This window comes from Bombus fervidus, chromosome 19, assembly GCF_041682495.2.
Source record: "Bombus fervidus isolate BK054 chromosome 19, iyBomFerv1, whole genome shotgun sequence".
NCBI lineage: Eukaryota > Metazoa > Arthropoda > Insecta > Hymenoptera > Apidae > Bombus > Bombus fervidus.
In genome coordinates, this window is record NC_091535.2 from 1,292,530 (window position 1) to 1,306,806 (window position 14,277).

The window sequence follows — 14,277 nt, forward strand, 5'->3', positions numbered from 1 at the left end:
AACGAGACGAGGCAGTAAACGTAAACAAAACTTGATTGCAGCCGCGGCAATCAAATTTTATCTACGTTTACTGTCTCGTCTCGTTGGATAGATTTACTTGGATAGATTTACAACGATTTCAAACGATCGAGAATCGATGGCCGTAAGTCAGACATATTTATTTTTATCCTATAAATTATATTATCCGCGAGATGTTGAATTAATAAATTTACACGCATCTTTTTTATTATTCATAGAGGTTTAGAGCGGATAGAAGTAATGATATTGTTCGATTTAACCAATTAATCCACGTTAGATAGCAAATAAAAATTGTCGTTTTTTCAATACGTACAGGTTAGAAGATATCGCATAGTACGAGGTATCGATGTTCCACGCAACGTCGCATTCCAAGTCACGAAGTAGTCGTAATGTTTGCTTTTCCTCGTTCGACGAATTTCACGAGCGTCGTTTCCACTCGGAGACGGCGCGTATGGAAAAAAGGCAACAAGGCTGGCAGCGAAGGTTGACCGAAAGGTACGAACGACGGAGCTTTTAAAGCTACACCGCGTATTTGTTTGCGAGCCGTGTTAATTCGTCGTACAAATAACCGGCGACGGCCCTCGGACCACGAACGATTCGAAGCCGTTGCAAATGATCAGTTCCTCGCGGGCAATACGTGTAACTGCATTGCGTCTCACAGTTCCGTCGCGTAACCTTTGAAAAAAGGCAAATCGACGCTGCTTCGTGTTGGGTGCAGTGATGTCTCAAGCAACGGACGCTTCGTGTCGAGTATACGCCGGTTGCTCGCGATGAATTATCCAGGTACTTTCTTCTTAACCTTTTTCCTTTCGTACATTGCTTACCTATTATCTCTCCTTTCTGTTTCCGTATTGTCCGTCATGAATTTTACAGTCACGGTACTAAGATTTATAATCTTCCGAGCGTTTTAACGAATCGAAGTTTGCAGCGGTAACAAGGCGAAGCAACGCCGATATTTAAATTATAACTATCTATTTACTAGAGGAGAAAGGAAGATACAGGTCTCGTATTCGAAAGCGTAAAAGTCTATTTATACGAATGTTACTCGACTACGAATCGAAAGCGTGGTGTTACGAACAGCGATTTCTTTCGGTTCGATCTCGAGTTGGTTTTCATTCGAACTGCTCGAAGGCTACCTCCTTATCGCAACAGCCTCTTCGATCGAGGTATGTCTTTCGATGAACAAGTATTCTCTCTTCGTAAATATCGCGACTTCGAGAGACGAAATCGCGTCGCGTGGTTATCGGAATTATGCGAGCCCGTAAATCCAGTGAAACGCAGCTAGAACCGCGGAAGAGAAGAACGAAACAAGTGGATACGTGCGGAATTTTACGATACCTCGTGGCCGTGTCGGAAATCGACGAAGAAAACTGCCGCGTCGCAATAGGGGGACCACGCAAGCACCGCTGTTTTTATAATACACGTTAAATAACTTTACGAGGCCTCAAGTATCGTGGCAAATTGATTTCGTAACGACAATCACGGAATTAACGTACGATAAAAGTATCATGATGGCAATTAAGCGGAGCACTTGTTTAACTGTGAACAGCTCACGATGGTTCAGTCTCGCTTCGGAGCGCCGAATGAACGATACGCAAACAGTATTCGATCGTTTTAATTTCGCCGTGACGTTCCGCTTGCTATGGCGGTCATCTTCTTCCCCGTCGCTTCGATCGACGACAATCGCGGTTGCGCCTTTTCGTAAGTTTACGAATTTTTACAAAGTTACGTAAACGTTTTACACGCTAGGAAATTTCTCTATGAACTTTGTCAAGTTATTTAAGGACCGAAAGGTATTCGAGTCAGGATGCAAAACAGCGATACAAACGATATTTGAATTTATCCGGTTCTCGGTCTACCGATCAACGCGTGTAACAGCGAAAGTTATCTCACCGCTTACGTAGATATCGAAATGAAACGTCGTGACAAAAGCGAATCAGAACGACGCTTCCCTCGTCTAACAGCGGGATTTTGCACGCGCGTGGCGCTTGTGTATACAACTATTAAGTGCTTACATTTATGCCTCTCATAATTGGCTTCGTTAAATGAAGAGAGTGACTGAGGAATTAGCTTGCCGGTAATAACCCGGCTATTTATTAACACGTGAAACGAGACGTTATAGGTCTCGCGAACGAATACGTCTGACACACGAGGTGAACGTCTTCTTCGTTCCGTTTTCTTTCCATTTTGCTCGTCCATGTCATCGTGTCGCGGCAAGTGGCCATACTTTTTGTTAACTCACTGTCGCATCTTGTTCTCTTCATCGTGTACGAAGAAGATATCGCGTAAATTCAATTGCTCCGCGTTAAAAACGATCGTCTGATTCGAACGTCGTCGGATTGGCGAAGGAGAAGACGGACGTTCTAAATACACGACGAAGCGTGTATTAATTTTCTTAGGAAGGGTTTCACAGCGACGGAAACGTCTTCTTTCACGCTGGATCGCGTTAGCTTTTTCGTTTGCTTTGGATTTTCCCCGGCATTTCCTTCCAACGATCTCTTCTCGCCGTTCTCCGATTTTACTTCACCCGGGAAACATCTTGCTCGGTATCGTTTGTTGTTTCGTCGAGAAAAAACTGACCTGCTGGCCTACATTCCATCCTGTTTTCACTTCCTGCCGGTATAGAAGGATTTTATGAGTTCGAAAAAAAAAGGATCCTCCGACTCGAGGATTTCGCTGTTCTCTTTGTGTCTTTTCAACCGAAAACATTTTATTTCGTGCATTCGGTGATCCAAAACAGCGAAGACGATACGCAGAACAAGATAACGGAATCTCGACTTTGCACCCAATCTAAATATTCCGAAGAGCGCGAGAGATCGAAGAAGGGGGTAGAATTACGAAAATTATACGGCAAGACCGGACGAGCTATTTTACGTTCAAAATCCTTAGCTGCGTATTTATTGTAAATATTTAGAAAAAATGTAACGCGAGGCCGGCAAGGGGGAATTAAGCGAGCAGTTTAGGCAGCCGAAAAATGTCTTTCATCTCGGAGGTAATAGGGACACGACGGTGTTCGCCGTGAAACATCGACATTCCACGGTCGTGGAATGCGCGGGTGAAACGTTGAACCGCGCGCTCAATCCGCAGAAGAAAAAGCGTGATGGGCGAGGGTGGGGATTTAGGAAGAGGCAGATTTACTATCAGACGGATTTCATTCCTCGAGGGTTTAGGCTTTCCAAGCAATCCTATTACCAAAGTCAAATGTGATTTAGGATCTTGGCCTTACGCCGCTCACCATGAAACACCATGGGCGTTTCGTATCTCCTCGGGACAGATACCAACCGCGGTGCACCGGAGTTCTCCAACCAGCCGCCACTATGGGCGTTTTCAGGACCGTAGAAGGGATTAAATTTTCAAAGCACTCGCCGATACCAGTCCATTCCATTTTAACCGCGGACGATATGGAGAACCGGAGCTGGAGCCAGTTTTTGAGAAAATGGCGACGCAGCTTCTACCATGGAAACCATTGAAATATGATTTTCGATACGAAAGAAATTATTTATGGTTCTACCTCGTGGTCTTGGCCGAGGACGATGTTCTTTTTCTTTCTTTTTTTCCTTTTTTGAAGCTGAACGGGGAACGACGTCCATTTAGAGGACTACATCGGCATACAGAAAAGCATCAAGTTCTCGAGAATCACGGGATTTTTAAATGTACAGTGATCGTGCTAAGAGAAAGGACATAAACGTTAAATCGAATTATCGATGTCGTTAATGGACTATTACCGGTTCATAAAGCTATCAAGTTCTCGAGAATCACGGAATTTTTAAATTTCCAACAAGCATGATAAAACAGAAGAATACAGAATGTCAGATCGAATCGACGATCGAATGGAGATAACGAAAGGATGGAATTAACTTTTTACGCGAAGGAAACGGGTCTTAGGACAGAGTTTTTTTTTTTTTTAATTTATAACGTCGGCGTATATATAGATCGAAGTAAAGTAGATGTACCGGTGTATATTCATGGTGGAATCGTTCTCGCTACGGCCCTGCTGCCTTCATCTCGTTTCAAGACACGAGAGAACTCGAGAGCACGAGAATGATCGTGCGTCAGGTTCGAGAGCCTCGCTTATCCGTATTCGCCATACCCGCTATTATGTAGACGATAATGGTCCCCGCATAAATATTCACGCTGGCTATGCCCATAAATGCTACCGCTGTATCGTGTTGCTCGTATACTATGCACGACGCAACGACGTGTGCGTCGACGATCTTCGAGGACTTGCAGCGTGCATCGCGCGGACCGTGCATCCTGGATTCAACGTTGATGATCGGAGGACCATCGATCACACGGTCGGAAATGGTATCCCTGTCTCGTTGTCGTGTTCTTTATACCGTTAATCAAAGACGTTTACACGTTTCGAGACATCCTCTCGTTCTAATTAGTCCCAGCTTGAGTTTTACGTAGTGACATTTTTTCTTTTTATGAAAATGATTCTTTTCCTAATAGATACGACCGCGGTTAAATGGAAATTACCGAACGACAGAGTGAAAAAATGTTTAACGATCGAATAAAGAACCAGACATTCCTCGTTTCCGTTGCGTTAGCTTATATGCAGATTTTTTTTTCGGAGGAAAAATTTATCGAACGTAGCAGAGAATTTATGGCGGATCATTTCGCAGAGATTTGTTCATCGACTCCACGGGTACCTTGGACGAACGATCGGCGACGATCCCTCTGCAGTTTTCGTGTTTCATCCGATCTTCCACGGGGAGTAATCCCTCGACTGATTGTCAGAGCCGCCCTCGAGCTGCCTCGCCACAGGAACACGGGGAACGGGATCCACTTACACAATTATCTACTCGCGGGATCTCCTTGACGGCCAGTCGCTCACCCTTTTACTGCTCGCTGCTCTCTCACCTCCTCTTTTTTTAACATTCGTTTTTCAACTGGCTTTTTAACGTCCCGTCCATCCTACTTCTTCGCGCGCGCCTTTTTCATCCGCTCCGTTTACCGTTTTCTTTTCTCCAATGCTCCTTCATTTTCTCCGGAATGTACCCGCGTTCTTAACTTTTCCACCAATTCCTTCTAAATCTCAGGCCTCGTTCGAGTTAACTTCGAATTCAGGCGACTCGATCGACGAGAACGAGCGTGGAAACTCGAAAGGATATTTCGAGTCGAGCGAATAATAAAATCATCGATGGTTTGGACGTTTCGCGTTAGCATTCGAGCAAGTTGGTAGGACGAGAAAACTCGTCGATGTTATTAATATGAGAAGCTTCTTGATCGTCTTCCGCGGTTAAAAATTGTAGCTCTTCTCGTCTCGTAAGAGCGGACTGTTACTTTTCATCTGCACAATTTTGAAACGAAACAGAGGAGGCAGAAAGTCGAAGCAAAGATTCAATTACGCAGCCCCGTCTCTCGTCGAGTGGGTCGTTTTTCAATGGAATCTCTGAACCGTAGATAAGGAGCTTTAACGATCTTATTCCGTCTAGGAAGACCGCGCTCCGTTCTAGTGAAACGAGCATTAAAGTGACACACCCGGCAAGAGCGATTCGTGGTCCTCGATGAGAACTGGTTTCGAATAATTTGTAATGGCGACTGAAACCAAGTAGAGTGGGTGGGATTTCGACTTTTCCACTTGTCCCTCTTATCCCGTGGGAGTGGCGAACTATTTTACCCGTAGAAGCTACTTTGTCGACGACGTTCCAGCGTTCTGTTTCCTCTCTTCTTTCCATTCCTTTTTTTTCAAACTTCAAAAGTGGCGGCAGGAAGACACATATGGCTTTGGTAATTCCTTTTCTCACGGACGATTTACTTTGAAATATTTACTATACATTTTTATGATCGAACACGTCACGGAGATACGGGCTGCTTCGAATGCTCCGACACCCGAGACATTCTCCTTCTTTTCGATGGTGCGAGGACTGGGAAACAGAATACCTGGTTTGAAAGATATTCGTGTACGAGTATATCGTACGTACGAGTCTCGATGTAGGTACGATTCGTTTAATTCATTGAAATTGTTTCAATTTTCTAACTTGTACTTTTGCTTGTACTTTTCTGACGCAAGAGATTTCATACCGTAATGAAGAGATCGAAGAAGAAACGGATGAAACGTAGGGTTAGTTGAATTTCGAGCAAAGGAAATATTGGTCGATAATCAAAACGATTCGATACCAAAGATACTGACAATTACGAGGCGCGAAGATGGAAAGAAATTAAAAGAAAGAAACTCCTCGCGTTAGCGTCGATATTCGTATGACGACGATGTCCTTTTAGATCGATCTTATAAAAATCGCATTCTCAGAATGTAAAAGGACGTTACGTGCGATGGTCTTTCAACGCCGAGACGCTATTGTCGAGCCTTTTATTTCACCGCGTTTGAATGCAAGTGAAACTATCTGGACCACCGAGAAAATCCCAAACAACCGACAAAAAGGGTACGAGGAAATGCTGCAGCCTTTGATGCTGGAAAGGAGGGAAAAAAAGAAGGCTTTTCACTGACCGACCAGAACGTAATCCCTAGCAATAAACTAATTAAGGTCATCGGGAACCTTTCGACTACCCATTTTACTGCCGAATGGTCTTCGAGCTGACGGATGCTTCGAAGTATTTCCGGGTTAACCTCAAAAATCCCATCCCTTGCCTCTGCGCAAACATTTCGGAAGAAGAAAACGAGGACTGACGTACAGAGATACTTAAAATTCGAAAGTTACGATCGTTTCTTAATAGAAATTCTTCCTGGAACTAGGAATTCCCCTGACACTTGCGAGAGACGCTTCTGGCAAATTTTTCTCGATACGTTAAACTCGATGAAACAATTGGAAAAACTCAATTCCGCCTATAAAATCTTCCTATTTCGAACGGTTGGGCAAAAACTTGCACGTGGGAATACGCTGGTAGCAATAAGAACGTATTTAATTCCGAGAGTTAAATAAGGATTCATATGGATGCTTCTAACGCGGCCGAGCAATTAAAGATCTTGTTTAATTCATCTGTACTTCTCATTAGTGTGCTAATGATATCGACACGTACAGCGTTCTTTTCTTCTGTAACGTTTGACGCTTAAAGCCTTTTAAAAATTCGATTCAATTATCGTGGATTAATATATCGACGAGGTTTCATCTGCTATTCGCGTCCACCGTAAGCCCTATTTTCGCTCATTAACTCCGCCGCAGTCCTCGAATTTTTTCTATCTCGATCTCTCTTTAGTCTCAACCTAGGAGAAAGATCAACGTTAAAAAGAAATCCTTATAAAATCGAAACGAGAATTAGTTCACCGAATGAGTTGGTTGGATCACGCGCGCGATGCGTCCAACTTGGATGTAGAACGTAAGAACGACAAAGGTGCAGGAAATGTAGCAAGGAAACAAAAAAAGGGTAGAAACTCGAGAGAAAACGAGGTGAAATCGGGCATCGGTGGTTCGACGGTCGGTCGATTATCTTGTTGAACGAAGAAGGGTAGCCAGTCGTTTCCACGCAGCGCAGGGAAGCGAAACGAGAACAAGTAAAACGTTCGCGGCTAACACGGAAACCGGCGAAACTCGAATCGGTCGTGCGGAAAGACATCGTCGTCGTGTCGAACGTCGTGTTCGTCGCCGTCGTCGCCAAAACGATGGCTAGGAAGGGCTAAGTGAGACATCAACGAGAGGCGATAGTCGTCGGGGGAGACGTAGCTAGGTGTGGACATACGTGGAAGATCCAGAAGAGTGGCGCGTTTAAAAGGATTTACGACGACAACAAAAATAATCGTTTAACAGGAAGAGAGGGAGAAAGAGAGGCGGTCGTCCGGTGCTGGATGACCGGTCGAACGGTCACCGAGTGTCTATTGCCCATCAAACGACCAGTTGAACGAGCACGCTTCGGTTGGATCGACTTCCGTGAAACAATACTCGGATTGTCATTATGTTGGTGATTTAAAGGGCTGTTCGCTGCGTTCGTCATTCAGAATCTAAAGATGCACCGGGCGTTTCCTTTCGTTTGTTCGCTGCACGTTGGAACAAAATGTTGAGATTTCTTAGCCGTTACTCGTGGTTTCGTTGTAAATTAAAAAGCTTGGCGCGTTCATTCGCCGTTCGACGATATAATAGCATCCGTCGCGCCCGTTTTCTCGAACGAACACGGTTTATCGCAGTCCTTGCTTATCGAATTAGAGCAAATCGAAACGTTCCATATTCTTTATTCCTTTAATAAAATTGAGCAACGAGGATAGAAATATGTACAGAGTTATTCTTTGACACGATCTGGTAATAAATTATATAAATTATATAATTGCTATGCTTATATGATACGTATTACGTATTACGCTCGCCTACTTAGTAGTTAATTCGAATAACCAAGGACACAGTGTCTATGCGTGAATAGTAAAATTTTTGCGTGTCGTTCAAAGTCGATGGCCAGAGACTGTAATATTATTTTTGGACGCGTGAAATCGACTAAATTTATCAATTTATTAAAACTACCGTCTTGAAAGATTCTCTTTTCTCAAAAATGCTCGCGTGGTTTGGACATCGTTTGTTCCAATCAAAGGAAGCATTCGATATTTCTATGCGGCATCTTCGATAGAACGATAAAATCGATCGCTGCAAACGGTCGAACGATTCCCGGGGTAAGGCGAACGTTATGGTGATGGTAAAATATTCTGGAATGCGGACGAGCAATCATGACCGTCGTTTCCTCGATTTTGCGATCTTCGTGTTCGACACGAAGGGATGCAACGACGAGACGTAAGTACCAACGACGAGGTATTCAAGGGGTTGAATTGCGGCGACATTTCCTCGAGTGTTGTCCACGATTCTCCCTTAGCAATCTCCGTTTTAACAGTCGAGGCTGTTCGCTACGTGGCCCTGCTATAGCACTCTAAAAGGGCTGTTCCATATCGGAAAGTTGCGTCTTTGCGGAGTAAAAAAATATATTGTTACGCCTGATTTGATGTGACAATTCGTCGCGATCTAACGTCGTTTAACGTCCTCATTCACGGCTCTTCACCGCGATTTTTAACGCGTCAACGCGTCACGTTTGCCCCGATCCTTTCTCGAAATTCTCGAAACTATCGTTGCACGATGTTTCAAATACATTACCTTATAAACTGATAACGCTGTGGGTGTTTCGTTTCATTTGAAAGTGACAAGGATAATTGCGTTGTAAAGTTACCCTTTAAGACAGCACGTTATCTTTGCTCTTCAAGATTAGTTTCACCATTGTTAAGAAATTCTGAATACGAAGTGGCACGTAACGATTTGCATTTTAGAATCTGTAATTTTTAATTAATTGAACTTTCGTAGTATTTTTATTCGGTGGTGTAGTAATTTCTGATACAAGCATTTCTTTAAAATGAAAAATTTCGTCTCTAGATAATAGGAAACATATTTTAGTACGGAGAAGAGACGACTTTAATAGCGTATCTGTCTCGAAAAATAAAACCAATCGATACAGAAGATACTTGCGTATTTCAACGACGTTAAATCTTATTTCGCGAAGATCTGATCAAACACGAACGGAATATAAAAGAGACGTAGCTGGTCCCTACGAAATCTGGCGCGATCTTTCCACCAGACTTAATACGCACAATGTTGGTACAAACGGGAAATATCGCGTAGCCAAGAGGCAAGATTTACGAGAGGAAATAGAAGTTATGAAGCAACCCTTATAGGTCGCATGTGGTCCCGGTTTGCGTGTGCGTTTCTAATATCCGGAGTGTTCCTTCAGTTCGTGGAGCTGGCTTTTCGTCTTCCAGACCCGGACATTACTCGTCTCGCCCTATTTTATTCCCCCGGTCGTTACCGCCCTTAAGGATACAAATCCCACCCCTGCGTGGGATTGTTAAGACAAATCTTCCATCTCTTGTTCGACGCAACAATCTAGTTCTAACTGAAACCGTACTCGTCTCTGAGGAATGCACGACGATATCTTTTCCTTCGCCGTGTTATCTTTCTTCGGCTACTTTTCAAGAAATCTCGCCAATTCGTCTTTCATTTGGGAGATCGTTTTTGTTTAAAGGTAACAGCTGAATCTCTTCCTCCCTCTCGATGGAGCGAATGAATTTCACTGTTTCCCATCGTACGCTATATAACTGTCGTTTTATAGTAAAATTATTTTTACGCGATGATCTCGGTAGAAGATGTTGTGAACGGAGAAGAATGCAAGCTAGAGCGAGGATAAACGATGTTTCTCTTGGATCGGAAAATGGATATCTCTGGATACATCTAGCGGGCCTAATTGGTGTCAGTCATCCCCTATCGCGACGGCAAAGTGTCCGAAGGGGGACGAAAAAGAACGTGGCCGGAGTTATAACTATAAAACCAAGCGTCAAGCATAATAAACCCGACTCGTTAATGGTATCGCTAATAGAATCATTTCGTTCGTTCCCGTATGAAGTAGGTCCTCGAACGTGGAACGTCGTTTTCGCCTTATCTTTCGCTTCGTTCCTTCTGTTTTCGTGATAAGATGAAAGCTACTTCGCTACGGAATTCGCTGACCATGCGAGTTGTCGAACGGTTCTCTCGGTTTAGTGTTCTTTCTTCCTTCTTCTCTCGTATGACCAACAGATTTCCAAAGGTTTGACAATATAATACGTACCTTCGCGGACGATCAAAACACTCGATACGTTTCCGAGTATTTCATTCCGATCGAATGTAACGTATTTCGACGCATTTCGCGCGAATTTTACAAGCTTTTTCTCAAGTACACGGCGAAGAGTAAATATTTTACCTAATTATTCCATAGCGTTCGAACCGGTCGCGGACACGGCGACTCGATAATTCTACATTATGCAAAACGTTCACCGCTCGGCGACACATTCGCCAAGCAAAGTTACGAAAATAGATAAAAAGTCAAAGTGTTCGGAGAATGGGACATCGGTTAAATGGCGGTCGTCGGAAACGGACGTAAATATCCGTAGCCTGTTACCAAGAGAAACGTATCGAGTAATTCGAAAAAGGAATAATATCGACGAAAGCAGAAATAAAAAACGGAGGGCAATGTCGGCAGGGCAACTATGAAACCGAGAGAAACCGAAGAAGATACTCCTGGTGAAAGGAAGTACAAAGGGTGGAAGGAACACAAAGAGGAGAAGTTGCAACTTGCGGCTATTCAATGTCGGTGGTTAAGTGTTATTATAAGCGTCGTGATCTGTACGAACGACGTGGCTCCTTCTCGAGAGAAACGCGTAGACGGCTCTTCTGCTCGTATACTCAGCAATGATTTTACGTTTACGCCCTGGCTATCTACGCTGGCAACATTCTGAAAACGCTGATGGTAGGAGGAAGTCGGAAAGAGGAGGTTCGGAGAGCGGAAGGGAGAGGTTAGGAAACGTGAGCTGCTGCGGCGACGTGGCGAGGAGAAGACAGAATCGCCGAACGGACGGCAAAATAGAGAATAAGAAGAGAAAAAAAAAAGGGAAAAAGAAAGAAACGGATGTGGGATGGGGTGAAAGGGAGAGAGAAAGGGGGAGGAGAAGAAGCAGCGGCGGGTGCGAGTTGGAAGGCAGAGGAAGGCTTTATTTTATTTTAATGGCGCCGTAAGCTGGGCAGCGCGCACCGAAACCAAGCCTCCGCTTCGTCCGGCTACGTTCGTCATTCAAACTCCTCGGTTTGACATGACTGCTACGGGATTTCGTCTCATCCCTTATTCATGAGAGATTTTTCTTATCCGTTCTTTTTTTTCCCCTCCCTCCTCTCTTTTCCCTTATTCAGCGGCAAACCTCGGGGGGTGGATCCGGGATTGCTCTACTTGCGCGGATTATTGCGCTTTTTTATTACCGAGATTAGAGGAGGATCGTGATGCATGTCTTGATGGTTACCTATATCGTGTCGCCAGTGCTTGGAGGAAGTTTGGTAGTTCTCTTTGGATTATCAGGTTGTATCCTAAGTGGATGCAGAGATTAACTTATTTATGCGTACACTAGAAAACGCGTAAAACTTTAAGCTGATACACTTGATACATATACGAGCCAACTCAGAAGCTGTACCGATCGAATCCATAACTTGAAAAATACAGGAACGCAATGCTGACCGAAAGGATATTTAAAATTTATCTTGGAGTCAACGATCGACTATGCGGTGTTCCTGCGATGGATAAATAAAGTTATGGACGTTTTGGAGAAATTAAGGATCGATTATATTCCTAACTGCAAGCGAAATTTACTAAAATCGGAGCTGATCGATTTGGCTTCCGACCTATAAGGTCCACCGAAACGTAGCTTCTGGTAGGTTGTCAAACCACCGAATACGAACGAAACGGAACTGCGTTATTCGATAGAATAGTCGTCGTCATCCTGCATGTTCGATGTTTCGCTAGTCTCGGTAGGATCGTTAACAGTTTTATCTGGTACATGTAAACGTTGCGCCGTATTCGACGAGTTCTTTGTCCTCGCGTTGGCGCACAGCGGAGGCGAGTATACGAGATTTTCAATTAATGTTACTTTATGGGACGGGTCGAGCCGAACCGTGTCTTCCTTGATTTTTGTCGCGTTCGTTTTCTGCCGACGCGTCGGGGGAATAAGGAGATACTGCCAACTCATGGAGATAACTAAGATGGCCATGAATTAAGCCTGGCTGACACGAGGCTATCCGAGGGCGGACTGGATCCACGTTGTTCGTGAGGAGGAACGAAAATGATTCTGAAAGCGACGCCAACGAGAAACTAAGGGGGATAAGAAGAAATACAGCGGTGCTGTTAAAAGAACACCGTACTGTATAGGACGTCCCACGGAACGATAAACGTAATTCTACAACGTTCACATAAAGGATTATATTGATTACCGAGCTCGGAATCGCCGTAACGACCGTGTGTGTTTTTCGACGTCGCGCGTTAATTGGAGGTCCTTCAGAATCTTCGCTACTTTCCTTTTGTCTTCGCGTACGGTAAGATAAAGTTATTTCAGTCGTTTTCTCGTTTTCGACGTTTTGTCTCGCTGGCTTTATTTTCTTATATTCCCCTTATTACATTATAGACTGATAGCGTCTTATAGCGTACAAGATGTATGATTATTTTACGCAAAGTTCGAGTATGAATTTTATGTCGTGGCTTAGCCAACCCAGGCGACGAAAGTCTGCATTGTTTGCTGTTTCGTTCAAAAAATTGTTCCGCGGCTTGAAAATAACGTTTGATCGGGAAAATTTGGAATTTAATACGAAGCGAAATGAAACGATGAAATCCGAGTTGTAGTCTAAGTGTCGCTCGAATTATTAGGTACTGTATATTTACAGCGATCTGTTTATATAATGAAGTGCTCGCAGGTCAGGATTATGCAGCGAGTTTGGTTATTTTTCCAGTTTCCCGAGCGTCGCATACCGATATCAGCTCCCGGTTCGGCTGGAAGCACTTAGAGTTTCAGTAAGCGGTAGTTTATGAGATCTTAAACAAGCTATGAAAAAGGTATACCGCGAGGACGGCTCGGCCGCGAGTAGATAATCGTGGAATATAGTCCCGCGCTCGTGATAAACCATACGTTATTATCATACGAATTACCATAGTTCCTTTGATTACGATCACGAAGAAATCAATTCCATAGTTTTTGCTATAACATCTAGCGATATCGTTTCTCGGTATTAACTCTCACGATCTTTCATAAACGTTATTTCTTTCAATAATACTTACCACGCTGAGAGATCAATCATTTTCTCAATATCATCGATGAATCTTGCGACACATTCACGCATTATAAGCTCGTCCAAGAAATACGAAGATCACAGTACAGTTTTGTATCGATCCTCCGATCGCTTTATGATTAAACAGGAGGATTTTAAATACGACACGATTGAAAATGAAAACAATTGACTTGGTCCAAAGACGCAAGATCTTTTAAAATTACCCGACAAGTTTTATTTCTAATATTTTAATATTACAACGAGCCATATTACAAAAATTTTAGAGGGATGAAAAGACACGTACGTTTGTTTAACTCCAGAATTAAATGCAAAAACAATGTGGGTATATAGTGGGTATACTGAATTTGTAAAATTACTATCCTGAAAAAGATTGAAAATGTGACTTGTAACCTCGCGTACAACGTTCAATTATATATTCATTGTGAGAGAATCGCCGTGATCTGTCCATTGTCTCGCCCACGTTGGTAAATTCTAGCATGCTGGGTAGCTTTGCCATACTCACGATCGAGTATCCCCCTGGTAGGGGTTGACGTGTCGTTATTTATGCTTCGCGGCTCTCAATCCAGCCTCCGACGACAGGCACAGCGGCATAAATCCCCCCGTTCCCTTGCCCAGCCTTGCCACACTCTCCGCCATCATTGGCTGTTCCTCCGCTGGTTCTCCGTGTTTCTGGCCTGCGATACAGCCTTACTGACTCTCACCC

The 14,277-nt window shown here is 43.7% G+C and overlaps 1 protein-coding gene across 1 annotated transcript in view; it reads left to right on the forward strand.

Annotated features, from left to right (window-relative positions):
- The window catches only part of LOC139996857 (uncharacterized), a 96,041-nt gene continuing 81,764 nt past the window's right edge, over positions 1 to 14,277 (forward strand). The window contains exons 1-2 of the mRNA XM_072021366.1: positions 1 to 142; positions 334 to 513. The gene's annotated coding sequence lies outside the window, so the exon portion shown is untranslated. The remainder of the gene's footprint in view (positions 143 to 333; positions 514 to 14,277) is intronic.